The sequence below is a fragment of the Lathyrus oleraceus genome, chromosome 5 (assembly GCF_024323335.1).
Source record: "Lathyrus oleraceus cultivar Zhongwan6 chromosome 5, CAAS_Psat_ZW6_1.0, whole genome shotgun sequence".
Taxonomy (NCBI): Eukaryota; Viridiplantae; Streptophyta; class Magnoliopsida; order Fabales; family Fabaceae; genus Lathyrus; species Lathyrus oleraceus.
In genome coordinates, this window is record NC_066583.1 from 442,216,830 (window position 1) to 442,232,806 (window position 15,977).

Here is a 15,977-nt window from a genome sequence, read left to right on the forward strand (position 1 = left end):
TTACCCCTCATAGTCTTCAGTTTCTTGTGCAACTCAAGGATTTGGTCTTTCATCTTGTCCATCTTTTCATAAACATCCGGGCCCTCAGATGGCTGGGAGTGATAGATGGTGTCTTCAACTCTTGGTAAAGTGTGCATAACGGGAGGTGGCACAGAAAGGACTAGGCTAGATGCCGGCAAAGAAGCGAGAGTAGGAGCAAAACCCTCGGGCACAAAGTTGGCGGGAATTCCCCACGGGAACCCGACTGGCATAGATGGCGCAAAGTGGGCTATTGCAGCAGGCGCAGTAGAAGTTGCAACCTCAGATATGACAGTCCTCTGGGGAGGAGTTGCAGGAGTTGGCGAAGCTTGGCTCTGGGCAGCTAGCACTGACTTCATTATGGCAGTCAGCCTAGCAATCTCTTCTTTCAGATCCCGGTTCTCTTGCTCTAAGTGTTCCATGATCCTTAGATGATTAGCTCTTGTGTTATACCAGTGCGTCAACTTGTGTTCAAAATAAATGAAGAGCAAAGAGTTAGACCACTGATCAAGAAGCTCAGAACAAAACCTGCTTATGCATATGATGCATGCAATGTTTGTGCATATGATTTATTTTTTAGAGGAACTTTGTAGAGATCTATTTGCAAATATTTGAAAATATTAATCTTTTAAGACATATATGGAAGTCATATAACAATAATATTTGGAAAATTTTTACACCAAAGAAGTAGTACAGTTTTCGTAACCAAATATAATACAAGAGAAAAGGAGAATAAACATCCTATGGAGCCCTAGAAATAATCGTCTAAAGCCCTCAAAATCGGAAGATAAGCTGCACGAAGCCTCTTCACCTCTCTCTCATAAGTTGCTTCCATGTCGGCCTTCTCCTTGGCGAGCCGATCATACTTCCTCTTCCAAAACCTGGATGACTGAGGAAGAAGAGAAGTAACCACATCATCAGGCTCATCAATGACCTGATGCTCTAGAAATTCTATCACTACATCTTTATCTCTGAGCTGCTGAAGAAGTACCTTTCGCTCACGAACCCATGCATGTGACTGGTCTTCATCTCTCAACTCCTCTACTTCTTGGTTAGGGAGGGTTGGAGGCCCAACCATAACCATAGGGGTAGGTCTTGGATAATCATATGGCATACGGTACTCAAGAGCTCTCTTCCTATGAACTTTGCGCCATGCGCGGACCATCCTCTCCTTCAAGTTCTGGGGATCTTTACCCTCTTGAAAGAACACACCTTCCAACAGAATGTTGTTAGGTTTATCCTTTAAGGGGAACCCAAGCTGACGGCGAGCCAAAATAGGGTTGTAGTTAATTCCACCACATGTACCAAGAAGAGGCACATTGGAGAATTCACCATAAGAGTCAATAATCTGGACGCCATCATACACACGGTTATACCAAAAGATATCATCATTAGTGAGAGACATAAGTCTCGTAGACCACCGTAGACATCCCTTGTTCTCCTTGAAGGCGAGCGCCTGAGGCAAGTGCAAAATAAACCACTTGTACAACAGAGGCAAATAACACACAATGGAACCACCACCTTTTGCATTCCTCATATGCAAAGAGAAATAAGTGTCACCCAATAAAGTCGGAACGGGATTAAGAGTAGAGATAATCCTAATGGCGTTCACATCCACGAAATTGTCGATGTTGGGAAATAACACTAGCCCATAGATGAGAAGTACAAATATGGCTTCAAAGGCATCCTCACTCATGGCCTTCCCAAACAAAGTAGCTTGAGCAATAAGAAAATCAGATGAGAGACCTTGAATTCCACCTTTGGTCGTCATATGAGCAACAACATCAGATACATCTATATGAAGCATGTCAGCAATCTCTTGGGAAGAGGGAACCCTCTCCAAACCACTGAAAGACAACTAATCCAAGATAGGTATACCCACAAGATAGGCATACTCCTCAAGCATAGGAAAAAGCTGGAAATCCGGAAAAGTGAAGCATCGATACAGAGGATCATAGAACTGCACCAACACACTCATCAGACCTTCATCCACCTGAGTAGAAAGAATAGACAGGAGCTTCCCATGGCGTGCTTTGAACTCCAAAGGCTCTAATACATAAGATGCCAAACTCCTTAACTCTTTCAAGTCAGGTTGTCTGAAACTGTACTTCTTCGTATTCCTTCTTTGCTTATCCATGTCTGCAAATTTGCAAATAGACCTCTTAAGGTCCCTTAAAATTTTAATTGTTGATGATATAGATGCAAATGAATGCATGAATGCATGGATGCAACAATCACACTCAAGGATCAAGCAAGTCACACCACACAAAGGCCACGGGATGGCTCACATTATCGTTAATATCAATCATCCATTTTGGTGGATTATGGTTTACACCTTATCAACACCCAAGTTCCATTGATATTGAGGATATACGAGAACGGATCAACCGCGAATCAAGGGTTTGTTGTAAGTCACGAGCATGGAGTATCGATTAAGAACCACCCAAAGGGAGTGTACTATGGTTAAACCTGACAATCATGTTCTGAAAAGGTCCTTATAGTTATCATCTCATCTTTCGGATATTATCGGATAAAACGACTACTCGTCCTCCAAAAATATTCTCAAGAGAGACTATTATGAGAGTAGTATCGCCTAACAATCGTATCAAATCTTACACTTGAATGACCTTCGCACTACATCCTAAAATAGGCCAAGATGGGCTAGGTAATCTAAGGTCCTTGGCTTTTAAGGTTTATATTGGAAAGGGTAATGCCTAACCACGACTACTCGTGTGACATTATTGATCCCAACAAGACCTCCACCAAGTGAATGGGCTAGCAAGTTAACTTGCTAAGGAATAACTCCATACAAGTCAACAAGACTATGCCATTCTCCTATCATAAGTGCATTCGAGTTCGGGTATAGAACTCATCTCACAAAAGACCACCAAGCACACAAGCAATGAATATGTCAAACAATTCATACATTACAAACAATACAGTCATCCCAAATTTGCACAAAAATATGTCACAAATAAATATAAACATACAAGCAAAAAGTAGGCTAAACCCACTAGGAAAATTTCCCCAGCAGAGTCGCCACTTTTCTGTAGCGAGGTATTTGTTACCTTTAGGCTTATTGACTAAACCAAAAGTAAACATACAATTCGAGTTGCCACAACACTTTTATTTGTCCAAAGGAAAGGCTAAAAAGCGAACAAAAGCCAAGTAAGAAGTTTTATCAAATCAAAAACTAATAAAATGTCAGAGATCTAGGTAAGGGGGTTGGTTATGCAATGGGAAGGTTTTACGCACCCAAAACATCCTTAGTACTCTAAGGGAGCCCTTTTTGCAAATATGTGTTGTAGGTTGGTATTTGTGAAAACATGTGCAAAAGATTGGGGGGATGAGAAAAGAATAGATTATATTTACAAATTTGTTGTTTGAATGGATGAACCCATTGCCTACGTACCATCACAAAGGTAGGATCAAGACCTCGTAGTTCGGGGTAAAAATCACAAAGATTGGTGAATTGATTTGATCAAAAGCCTTAAGGTCTTTTGTTATCAAAGGGAGAAAACTCAACCTAAACCAACAATCCACCATGTGAGGAGAGCTTCAACATACTAGTGAGGGGTTAACCCTATAATAAGTATGGAAGACTTATAGTCCAATCACTAAGGATAAGGTGAGGTTTACATCAACCACTATGATAACTCAAACCTATGGCTAATGTTTATGAAATCGTCTCTGGTATAAATTATAGAACATAACAGTTCTTTGGGAATCCCACCAAGGACCTAAATCTTCATTTATCAGTGTTTATAGAATATGCAGACACACAAAAGAGTAGTGATGCAAATCCAGAAGCCATTCAATTATGACTATTTCCATTTTCCTTGAGAGATAGAGCCAGAGCATGGCTACAATCTCTACTTGCAAACTCAATCACCACTTGTAATAAACTAAGACGGTATTCTTAGGCATATATTTCCCATTAAGCAAAACATTAGTACTAAGAAATCATATAACTACGTTTAAACAAGTCGAAGGAGAATCACTTTTTGATGCATGAGAAAGATATAAAGATATGATAAGACTACATCCTCATCACAAATTAGAACAATGGCTTATCATTCATACCTTTTACAATGGTCTGCTATACAACACCAGAATAACCATAAATGCTACTATTGGCGGAGCCTTAATGAACAAACCCTTCGAGGAATCCTACAAGCTTATAAAAAACATGGCCCAAAATCATTACCAATGGGGAACTGAATGAGTTCAAGTCGAGAAAACCCAATAGAATGGAGGAATGTTCTAATTCAATGGAATCGATCATGTAAATTCTAAAGTCGAGGCACTTACCCTAAAGATCAACAACTTAACTATAACTACTCCAGCCATTGTGGTTGTTGTAGCCCCAAACTACGAAATTTGTGGAGTCCAAGGACATATAGCCAATGATTGCCAAATATTAACTGGAACTGCGCCATACCATGTCAACTATGCGCAAGAAAATTCCTATTCCAACACCTATAATCTGGGATAGAGGAACCATCCCAACTTTTCTTACAAAAATAATAACGCATTGTTTGCACTAAGCCCTCCACCTTCAAACCCTCCAGGTTTCAAAAAGGAGCCCATGCTTCTCCTCCTGCTCCTAGAAAGTCAAAATTAGAACTTATGATTGATAACTTCATTGCATCCAGGACCAAGTAGAATAAAGGATTCATGAATCAAAACGTTCATACAAATGAGTTGGTAAAACAATTGGCAAACAAGGTTGAAGCCATGTCTATGCATAACAAGATGCTTGAGACTCAAATATCTCAAGTTGCCCAACAACAAGTTGCTACTTCTGCTCCAGGTGGCACATTTCTAGGCCAACCTCAACCAAATCCTAAGGGACATGAAAACGCTATCACACTACAAAGTGGGACAAAGTTAGATGGACCAGTAGACCCAAGAGTTGAAAACCCTATGATGTATAGAAGAGTAGAGGAGGAACCTGAGAAAGTTACTGATGAGAGTCAAGTAAGAAAACCAATAGATGGTAATTAAGAGACTATCACTAATAAAGATGTTGTTGAGAAATAGAGGCCTTATATACCTCCACTTGCATATAAACCAAAGATACCATACCCTTAAAGACTAGCCAAAACCAAGAATGATAGCCAGTTTAAGAAATTCATCAAGCTCCTAAAACAACTTCATGTTACTATACCTTTCACTGAGTCATTAATCAAATGCCCTCATATGCTAAGTTCCTAAAAGAGATCTTGTAAAATAAGAAGAAACTTGAAGATGATGAGACCGTGGCACTCACTGTAGAGTGTATCGCCATTACCCAAAACAACATGCCACCCAAATTGAAAGACCCTGGTAGTTTTTCTATTCCTTGTGTAATAGGAAAGTTTGTCATCGACAAAGCACTATGTGTTCTCGGAGCAAGCATATGTTTGATGCCTTTTTCCATATGTGAAAAACTATAGTTATGAGACTTGAGACCCACTAGAATGTCCCTCAAACTGGAAGATCATTATGTTAAATACCCTGTGGAAATGTTGGAAAATATTCCAGTTCGCATTGTCCAATTTCATATCCTTACAAATTTCATAGTGATGAATATAAAGAAGAGTCTAATATACGCATAATCTTAGGGAGAGCTTTCTTGGATACAGCCGATGCGATTATAGATGTAAAACGAGGGAAGTTAACATTTGAGGTAGGAGAAGAGAAAACCGACTTTATCCTTTCCCAGTTTCTAAACACCCCAGCTATAGACAACACCTGTTGTTTTATAGACATCATTGGATAATGCATAAAAGAGTTAGCATATGAACCTCCCTATCCAATTACAAAATTAGTAGAACTTCCAACCGAAGAAATGTTATATGAGAACGAAGATGAATACCATCACCAATATACTGATAATGGCCTGAGAGAATGCTTAGCACTTACATACATGACCCTATGCCAAGCCCTAAGCAAACATCAGTAGAACTTCAGGTATTACCCAAAAATCTAAGATATTAGTTTCTTGATGAAAGACTTGATCACCTGATTATAGTTAGTGCTGATCTTAATAAAGAAGAAAATGAGAAAATCTTGGCGGTGTTTAAAAAATATCCTACAACTCTAGGCTATAACATTTCCGATCTGAAAGGGATAAGCCCCTCTACGTGCATGCATAAAATTAAGCTAGAAGAGGATTCTAAAACCTCTGGAGAGCATCAGAGGAGGATCAATCCCATCATGAGCGATGTAGTCAGGAAGGAAGTACTAAAGTTACTAGATGCTGGAATAATCTATCCAATCTTATACAATCAATGGGTTAGCCCTGTGCATGTCGTCCCTAAGAAAGGAGGTGTAACAGTTGTTAAAAACGATTAGGGAGAATTTGTATTTGAACGCACAAAAAATGGATGCTCTATGTGTATAGATTATAGAAAGCTAAACAAAGTAACTCAGAAGGACCATTTCCCCCTTGCGTTCATTGATCAAATGCTTAAACGTTTAACAAGACACTCATACTTTTGCTATTTAGACCGATTCTAGGAAATTTTCCAAATTTTTATTCATCCAGGTGTCCAAGAGAATACTACTTTTTTCATGTCCTTATGGAACTTTCGCCTACTGATGAATGCCATTTGGACTATGCAATGCTCCCGTGACCTTCTAGGGATGTATGATGGTGATATTCACAGACTTCCTAGATGATATTTTAGAAGTTTATATGCATGATTTTTACGTATGCAGATCTACTTTCGAAGGATGCCTCACTAACTTAGAAAAATTTCTGGAAAGGTGTGTTAAGGTCAACCTAGTACTAAATTGGGAAAAATGCCACTTCATGGTGAAGGAAGGCATAATCCTAGGACACATAGTGTTTGAATTGGGAATTGAGGTTGATTAAGCTAAGATATAGGTAATTGAAAACCTCTAACCACCTAAAATAGTTAGAGAGGTCAGAAGTTTTCTTGGACACGTCGGTTTATACCGACGTTTTTTAATGACTTCTCTAAGATTACTAAACCTTTGATTGGTCTTCTGATGAAAGATGTTGCATTCATCTTCGACGTAAAATGTCTTGAGTCTTTTAATCTCTTTAAGCATGCATTAATATCAGCCCCTATTATGCAACCTCCTGGTTGGAGTAAACCATTCAAGATTATGTGCGATGCCAGTGAATATGCTATAGGCGCTATCTTGGGACAACATAAAGGTAAGAAACTACATGTCATATACTATGCAAGAAGAACCTTAGACGCTGCTCATATGAATTATGCAACTACTAAGAAAGAACTTTTAGTTGTAGTGTTCACAATTGATAATTTCTATTCTTACTTAGTATGAGCTAAAATCATCATCTACACGGATTACACAGATATCAAATATTTATTGAGTAAGAAGGATGCAAAACCAAGATTACTTCGGTGGATCCTATTGTTACAAGAATTCCATTTGGAAATCTGAGACAAGAAGGGAACCAAAAACGTGGTAGCTGACCACCTCTCAAGTTTAGAGGATCTAAAACCATAACATGTACCCATAAATAATGATTTTACTTATGCTATACTAGTCACATTAGTCAACATTGAAGGAATGAGTTATGATTGAATCTAGCTAAAATATGCCCACAGAACGCATCACATGCTCAAAGGTACAACATAGTCGTCACCGAACTTTATTTATCCCAAAAGAGGGAAGGGGAAACATCGAGAAAACCCAAGGGGAAAAAGAAACACAGAGAAACAGGTAAGGGAATCAGTTAATCAAGGGGAAGGTACATAACTTGGCTAATCTCCAAGATGGACCCTATCAAGTACATATTTGAAAAACCAGCCCTCACAGGCCGAATTTCCCGATGGCAGATGTTATTATCAGAATACGACATCCTTTATGTCGCACAGAAGACCATCAAGGGTAGTGTATTGGCAGACCATCTTGCTCACCAGCCAATGGAAGATTACCAACCCTTGAAGTTTAACTTCCCAGACGAGGATATTATGTTTGTTAAAGACTATGAGATCTCGAGACTCGACGAGGGACCCAAACCAAGGGAGAAATGGCTCTTATGTTTGATGGCGCCTCAAATGCCAATGTCATGGAGTTGGGGCAGTATTAATGTCTCCCAATAATTTTCATCTACCATTCACAGCAAAGCTTTGTTTCACCTGTACAAATAACATGGTTGAGTATGAAGCTTGCATACTGGGACTAAATGAGGCTATTAAGTTAAGGATTAAATTCCTTGAAGTATATGGAGACTCTGCTCTAGTAATACATCAGATCAGAGGCGATTAGGAAATGAGACATGCTAATCTAATTCCATATCGGGATTATGTTATGATGTTACTCCCGAAGTTCGACAAAATCACTTTTTCCCATATTCCTCGAGAAGAGAATCAGATGGCAGATGCTCTGGCAACTCTAGCATCCATGTACAAGTTGATATGGCCTAACTATCATCCTAATATTGAAATCAGGCATTTTGATGAACCTGCTCATTGTTTGACAAAATTAGAAGAGTCAGATGACAAACCCTGGTTCTTCGATATCAAACACTATCTTGAGAAACAAGAATATTTGGCAGAGGCTTCTAGCCTTGACAAGAGGATTATACGGAGGTTGGCATCAAAGTTCTTCCTAAATGAGGACGTGTTATATAAGTGGAATTATGACATGGTATTAATCAGATGTGTAGACAAATAGGAAGCTAGTCAACTCATGAAGGATATACATGAATGATCCTTTGGTACCCATGCTAATGGACATGCGATGACACAGAAAGTCCTGAGGGCCGGTTACTACTGGTTAACAATGGAAGATGATTGTTATCATTATGCCAGAACATGCTACAAGTGCCAAATTTATGCTGACAAAATGCATATACCGCCTACCCCTCTAAATGTCATAGCATCACCATGACCTTTCTCTATGTGGGGATTTAACATGATTGGGATGATAGAACCCAAAACATCTAATGGACATAGGTTTGTCTTGGTTTCCTTATACTACTTCACCAAATGGGTCGAAGCCGTGTCTTATGCCAATGTTACCAAGAAAGTGGTTGCTCGTTTCTTAAAGAAAAATATCATATGTCGATATGGGGTTCCCAGCAAAATCATCACCGATAACGGGTCCAACCTCAACAACAAAAGAATAGTTGATTTATGTGCAATATTCAAAATCGAACACCACAACTCGTCACCATACCATCCAAGATTAATGGGGTTGTTGAAGTTGCAAATAAAAATATCAAGAAGATCATTCAGAAGATGGTGGTCACATACAAGGATTGGCATGAAATGCTACCTTTCATGCTGCATGGCTATCATACGTTGGTGCGTACTTCGATAGGGGAAACCCTTTTTTCCTTGGTTTATGGCATGGAAGCAGTCCTTTCTATAAAAGTCGAAATCCCCTCGATGAGAGTCTTGATGGAGGCTAAGTTAGATGAAGCAGAATGGGTTCAAGCAAAGTTCGATGAGCTCAACTTTATTGAAGAGAAGCACTTAAAAGCATTTTGTCACGGTCAACTCTATCAGAGGCGTCTTAAGAAAGCATTCGACAAAAAGGTTTGTTCTAGAGTGTTCCAAGAAGATGACATGGTGCTGAAGAAGATCCTGCCAATACACAAAGATTCTAGGGGCAAATGGATACCAAATTATGAGGGTCTATTTGTGGTGATCAGAGCTTTTCCTAGAGGCGCTCTAATCCTTGCAACTATGGACGGTGATGAATTTCTAATTCCCGCAAATGCTGATGCAGTCAAAAAGTACTTTGCCTTAAAAAGTGAAATAATAAAAAGCAACTAAGTCAAAAACCCGAAAGGACGACTTAGGCAAAAATGGCTATCTTGGTGGATCGAAAGCCCGAAAGGGGGGCCTAGAAAAAAATTAAGCATAAAAATAAAAGAACTAACCCGATGAGTCGAAAACCTGAAAGGGAGGTTGTAAGATCCCAATTTGACCCCTAAGATCCCTCATTCCATCTCATAGCTTTGCATTGGCATTGGTATTCATTGGGTTTGCATTGGGAGAGATCACCAAGAATTTGTGATTGTATCATACTTTATTTTCTTTGTTTACTAACCAAAATACAAAAGTATGTGTAGTGTATCTTTGTTTCTTTTGTAGGTAATATGTGTGTCCATTTGTGCCTCACCAAACTCACAACTAGGGTTTGAGACCCTCAATGCAAGAGATCAAGTAAGCAAAGGTCCATATTGGTCAAAGACATCAAGGGATACTTCATTTTACATCATCATAAACATATATGATCCTCCATGATCCCCAAAGAGCAAGAGAGCTTCAAGTGTGCAAGTTGGTTCAAGGAAGTTGACCAGAAAAGTCAACTAGTCAAATCCAGGGTTTCCTAGACCCTATCTCCTACAATTTTTGTCATATGAAAATGATTCCAAGAGAAAAGTTACTCTTTATGACATTACAAACATCTATCATGTTGGCTACAAGAGCTAATTTTGCTTGGAAAGTTATTTCTTATGGTGAAAGATTATAGATCATTTTGTTTATGCCCTAGATAAAAGGTCAACTTCCAAGAGTCATAACTTCCTCAATATTTATGATATGAAGGTGATACAAGTTTCATGATTATTTTCAATATTCCTTCTTCAACTTTTCTTCTTTGAGAAAGATCGGATTCTACTTGCAAAGTCATGTACGAGGAAACATTATAGGTCCATTTTCGTCCTCATCATTGAACAAGCAAAATTCCTCAACTTCTAAAATCCATAACTCCATCATGCAAGATCCAAATGGTATCAAATATGTGATAAAATTATAAAGAATTTAAATGGCTACAACTTTGTAGAAGTAACCAAATTCATTTGAAGCTCACATCCAAAGCTATTCAAGGTGGAAAGAGGGGTCAGAATCAAAGGTGAACCTTGCCTACCTTGAAGATTTCTCTTGAAATCGAGTTCTGGTTCAACTCCAGTTTATGAACAAGAACTCCATGGATTCAATCCATTTTTCATTCCATCGGACTTCTGCAAGCAAGAGGAGTAGAAAGCAAGAAGAATTACATCAAGAATCAAGCTCAAAAGATTCTGACAAAAGTTGAATTTCATTAAACTTCTTCTCTCCGATTCTTCCTCAATACTTTAGATCCGGACTCAATTTTGTGATGGCTAAAGTTCTACCAATGTAGGCAATATGACTGAGTTGTTTTGAGCTTGAATCGAAGCAACTCAGGTTGGACACCTTGATTTTCATCTCCATTTTTCTAACTATAGAGTGAGAGATGGAACAAATGGAGTTCATATTCGTGATCCTTGTAATTTTCTCTTTAAAATGATGTATGATCCATGAATTTCTAGAAGTGTTTAATCCTGCCAGTCCGGTGAGTCTCACCGTAGAAGATGGTCGGAGTTAGGGTTTTGGTGGTGGCGTGGCCTGTCCCTCACCTTTGGATCTTCATTCCACGTTTGAATCTTAACCATTGCTTTTGATTACCACGCATGAGGACGCGTTGACTGAGTGCACCATAGAACGTGTGTTTGTGTCCATCAGATCTGCCACCTCAATTAATGAGGGAGATCTGATGGCTCCATTTTTTTGTTTTATTTTATTTTCTAAAATGATTTTTTTAAATAGCTTTTTCTTCCAAAATTCATTATAATTTCATTTTTGATCCAAAAATTATGGGACTAACACCAAAAATTCACAAATATTTTATTCTTCACATTTTTTATTTAAAATTAATTTTTGGATTAAGTTTGATATTTTTTGTGAATTTTGTAATTTTTAAGTTGGTTTTAATTAGTTTTTAATTACTTCTAACTTTTGAAAAATGTCAAAAAAAAATAGTCAATAGTTCTTTGACCTTGCTTGACCTATGATATATCCCTTGGGCATTTCTTTGGTGTTTTGAAGGGGTTTTAGGTTTTTGACCTTTGAAAATGATTTTCTTCATTTTTTTAAAAATTATTTTAAAATAGTTTAATTGATTTAATGCTTTAATGAGCTTTTGTATTTACTTTGTGTTGACTCTACTTCTATTTAGCCTTGGTCTTGGTTAAGTTGGACCTTGACTTGGTCAATACCATTGGATTTAGGGGGTTGATGAAGTTTAAACTTCATCCCTTAAGATGAATGAATGGTATTTATCAAGTAAGGTTCACCCCTTAACCAATTTGGGATCCTCTTTATTTCATCTCTCCATCTTCATCTCATTTCTTCCCTAATCCTTTCTTGGCCAATGACTTCTCATAGATCATTAGTTAGTTGATTCATCAATGGCCTTGTGTCAGATGAATCAACATAGGTTTGATTGAGATAGGCCCATTCCCTCTTATTTTTGTGTGTGGTATGCTTTAGGAGCTTGGTCTTGATACCTTGTCTCTAGCATGCATTAACACCAATATTATTATTGACTGGCCTCAGATAGTTGTGACTTCTACATAAGTCCAATTACGATTGCTTAACATAGCGCTAAATTTGTCCCAAAGGCAATGGCATTTTTGTAAGTGAGATTGTAAGTCTTCTATTCCTCATGGTATTGTGTGAAAATTTTGCTCCTTTTCCATTTGTGAGAGCTAGTGACATACTTGTTGATTTTATCCAAGTTGGAGCCCTTCTCATAAAGGATGTATAGGTTCATATTTTCATGTTTGTGAGTGAATGGATAAGTGTTCTCCAAAACGTGACTAAAAAATCTTGTCTTCTTTCACTAACATTTACTAACATATTATTATATTAGCTAAATTTTAGTGTCATTTACTTCATGCTTTTATTTCTTGTTATTTATTTTATGCTTTTATTTTAGCATCTCATATCATATTTACGCTTTGCCCACTTGGACCTATTGTTTATGCTTCAGTCATCTTCATTTTGCTCACTTGAGCCATTTTGTTTGTGCTTGCGGTCTTATTTTGTTTGTGGTCTTAGGACCTTAAAATACTTAATAAAAACAAAAACACTAAAAAACACATTGGTGGACTGTTGGATCTCTGTCTATGACTTGATTTGGACCTATGGACTTAAAGTTAGCAACATTCTTGAGCTATGGAAGGAAACATGGCAAATTCCATTAATTTGAGACCAAAACATGGCCAATGCCATTCATCTAATACAATCTTGAAAGGCTCCCTTTGGTTTATCTGATACACTCTTTCTCTTTGTCCAATTGTTATTTTGATCTTATTGTTATTATTTTATGTTTTCTCTTTGAGTATGTTTCAAGGGGTTTTTCATATATATATCTAAAATGCATTGAAGATTGCTTGCTTTGGAGTTATTGCTTGGATGTTTGGTTATCTTTATTTGATACCGTTGATCTTCTTATTATTTGCTTGGATGATTATGGCTTTTGTTGTTTGCTTGACAATCCAAAGGAAATGAGTTTTTATTTGACATTGTTGTCTTGTGGATGCTTCCTATGGGTTATTTCTTTTCAACTCTAAACTTTTAAATCTTGTCTACGATAATCCCTTCATCTCCACCTCCTTCTTCTTTAATTTCAAAATCTCCTCCTCATTTTCAAAACTTCTTTGTTTGTTGTTTTTCAACTTAGACTTGTTTTAATGAGTAGAAACCTTGGTGTAGCGGGGTATTCGTTACCTTTAGGCTTATTGACTAAACCAAAAGTAAACATACAATTCGAGTCGCCACCACACTTTTATTTTTCCAAAGGAAAGGCTAAAAAGCGAACAAAATCCAAGTAAGAAGTTTTATCAAATCAAAAACTAATAAAATGTCAGAGATCTGGGTAAGGGGGATGGTTATGCAATGGGAAGGTTTTACGCACCCAAAACATCCTTAGGACTCTAAGGGAGCCCTTTTTGCAAATATGTGTTGTAGGTTGGTATTTGTGAAAATATGTGCAAAAGATTAGGGGATGAGAAAATAATAGATTATATTTCCAAATTTGTTGTTTGAATGGATGAATCCATTGCCTACGTACCATCACAAAGGTAGGATCAAAACCTCGTAGTTCGGGGTAAAAATCACAAAGATTGGTGAATTGATTTGATCAAAAGCCTTAAGGTCTTTTGTTATCAAAGGGAGAAAACTCAACCTAAACCAACAATCCACCATGTGAGGAGAGCTTCAACATACTAGTGAGGGGTTAACCCTATAATAAGTATGGAAGACTTATAGTCCAATCACTAAGGATAAGGTGAGGTTTACATCAACCACTATGATAACTCAAACCTATGGCTAATGTTTATGAAAAAGTTTTAACAAAAAGTGGCCATTGGAATCACAAAAATCAGCTTGAAGTGAGTGGTATTTACAAGTTAGATTTATTTACAAAATGAGGTCAAAGTTGAATTAAGATTCATTCACAATGAGTATTGATGAAAAGATGTTGAAAAGTCAAAGGCATAAGGCCTAGGTTTCTAATTTGAAATTAATGTCAAAGTTTTCACAAAATGAGTTTGGCTTGGGTTAGAGTGGAGAGAAGAAGAGAAGGGCTAGTCCTAAAGCATACAAAGATAAGAGAAGAGATAAAACCCTTGGAGTTCCTTTTCTTGAAATCATAAAGATGATTCAAGATGCTCATTTCCTTTGGACTTAGCAAACAACAAGCAATCACACAATATTTGGATTCAAGCTCCTAGGATCTCCATTTGGCCTGTCTCTCTTAACTTGGTTACTCATGACAATGGTCCTTCTTACTATCTCAAGATGGAATCCCTATCACACAAGAGCAAACATCAAAAAGTTCACAGCACAATAAGAGAAATGAACAAAGAACAAGTTTAGATTAGGAAGTCCTTTGAAGTCAACTTTTAAATTTAGCATTCTAGAGGCACGAGGCCTAGTTGCTCTTCAACAAGTTTAGCATTCTAAAGGCATGATGCCTAGTTGCTCTTGAACTCCTTTAAGCATAGGTCATGTCCTAATTCTAAGTCCTTTCTCCTTTTTCCATTGGGTTCACACAAACAAAGACAAAACAAACACAAGACAACAATATATTTATATACAATAATGAGCTCAAATGAGCAAAAGGAAAATGGCATAAACATAAAATATATGCTCAAGTGAGCAAAGGAAAAATCAATATGAATAAATGAGCAAGAAAGTAAATTGCATTAAAGTAAATTGCAAGAAATTAAATGCTCAAATTAAAGTTAGTAATTAGTGATTATGTTAGTGTGTCATAAGACAATTTAGTGCTATGTTAAGCAATCGTAAATGGACTAATGTAGTAGTCACACCTATCTGAGGCCGGTCAATAAAACTATAGGCAAATAAACACAAGTTAGAGATCATGACTAGTAAGCCAAGCTCCAAAAACTTGTCATGCCAAAAGAAAAGAGGAAGGCCTTGTATGGACTTCAGGTTTTTTGCTTGACCAAGAAGCAACCTATCTTGGACACAAAGCAACTCACTTGATCTTGGATCAAGTTGAATTTGATTTGTATCAAAGAAGGTTAAACCTCTCATATGTCAAGGCCAACCATAAGACATTAACTCATTGGCCAAAATAAAAGAAAGAAATGAGATGAAGATGAAACAGACATAAAGAGAAATAAAGTGTTAAACACAATTGGTCAAAAGTGAATCAAATCATCATCAACCAATGCTAAACAGAATAGAAATAAAGATTAGAAGTCAACAAGTCAAACATATTTTTTTGGTATTTTTGGAATTAAAATAAGTGCAAAATTAAAATGGACAAAATATGGTCAAACCTCAAATTAAATTCAAATCAACTTCAACAAGTCCAATTAAATTCTCATAGGTCTAACATGGTCAAACAAGGTTTGACAAATTTTTTCAACAATTTTTGAAATCAGAAACTATTTTAAAACAATTAAAAATAATGAAAAATAACACAAATGAATTAAAATCTCAAATAAATCTCAAATCAATTAAGAAATTGATAAGACTATTTTTCATTGACTTATCATGATCCTTATGTGTTAAGAAAATGTTTTTAGATTTTTCAGATATCAAAAAGTATTAAAAATAAATTAAAAACTATTAAAAACCAAATAATTCACAAAAAATATTAAATGATGTCACAAAAATATTTAA

The 15,977-nt window shown here is 37.0% G+C and overlaps 1 non-coding gene across 1 annotated transcript; it reads right to left on the reverse strand.

The window, feature by feature from the left end:
* Positions 1–3,970: 3,970 nt before the first annotated feature.
* On the reverse strand, positions 3,971–4,077 carry LOC127089708 (small nucleolar RNA R71). Its single transcript, XR_007791266.1, has one exon. It is a non-coding gene; the product is annotated as a small nucleolar RNA R71 (small nucleolar RNA).
* Between the last annotated feature and the right edge of the window lie 11,900 nt (positions 4,078–15,977).